This window comes from Capra hircus, chromosome 5 (genome assembly GCF_001704415.2).
Source record: "Capra hircus breed San Clemente chromosome 5, ASM170441v1, whole genome shotgun sequence".
NCBI classification, from domain to species: domain Eukaryota; kingdom Metazoa; phylum Chordata; class Mammalia; order Artiodactyla; family Bovidae; genus Capra; species Capra hircus.
The window spans coordinates 18,671,185-18,672,122 of record NC_030812.1 but is presented as its reverse complement, the minus strand read 5'-3'; positions in this window follow the sequence as shown (position 1 = coordinate 18,672,122).

The window sequence follows — 938 nt, the reverse complement described above, 5'->3', positions numbered from 1 at the left end:
TCCGTCCATGGAATTTTTTGGGCAAGAATACTGGAGTGGGTTGCCATTTCCTTCTCCAGGGGATCATCCCAACCCAGGGATCAAACCTGCGTCTTCTGCATTGCAGGCGGATTCTTTACACTGAGCCACCTGGGAAGCCCATTGTGTTAAATGTACTTTGCTAAAAATGGAGAAGCCACCCATTTGTCAGTTTAAACTACGATTGAAAATCTTCATCTTCACAAAGAACTTTGAGCAGCAACTTCCAGGGTTAGAAACTGTCTTACTGGTCTCTGGGCAAGAACTGCTCATGGCACAGATGGAAAGGTTGTTGATTTTATTGAAACCCTTGGGGATTTATTAACAGGATTAAGGAAGCTCAAAGGAAGCTTGGGGAAAGGATGGGAATCATCTTCTCCCTCCAAGGTCATTCTCTTGGAGCAATGTGGTCAAGAACCACCCCTGGCATTCACAGTGTTGATTCCTGAAACCCCAGAGGCTGCTACTGCTATAGTCTTCGCCCCAACTGTTCTCATATTCTTGTCTTACTGGCACACCATTTACAGTCTTGGGCTTAGTGTTTGGGGCTTCCCATGCCACGCTAGTAGTAAAGAACCCACTTGCCAGTGCAAGAGACACAAGAGCCACAGGTCCCATCCCTGGGTTGGGAAGATCCCCTGGAGGAAGGCATGGTAACCCACTCCAGTATTCTTGCCTTGAGAATCCCACGGACAGAGGAGCCTGGTGGGCTACAGTCTAAAGGGTTGCAAAGAGCCTAACATGACTGAAGCAATTTAGCTCACACACGCAGTGAGTGAGTGATAGCTTGAACTTAGGTCACCTCACTTTCACCTGGTTGTAAGGTGGGATGGGACAGTCCCCAAAAGATTTGTCTGTTAGACTTTATTGTTCTTTTCAAAATCATGTATGGTGGTGGAAGGATAATTCTCCACAAGGAA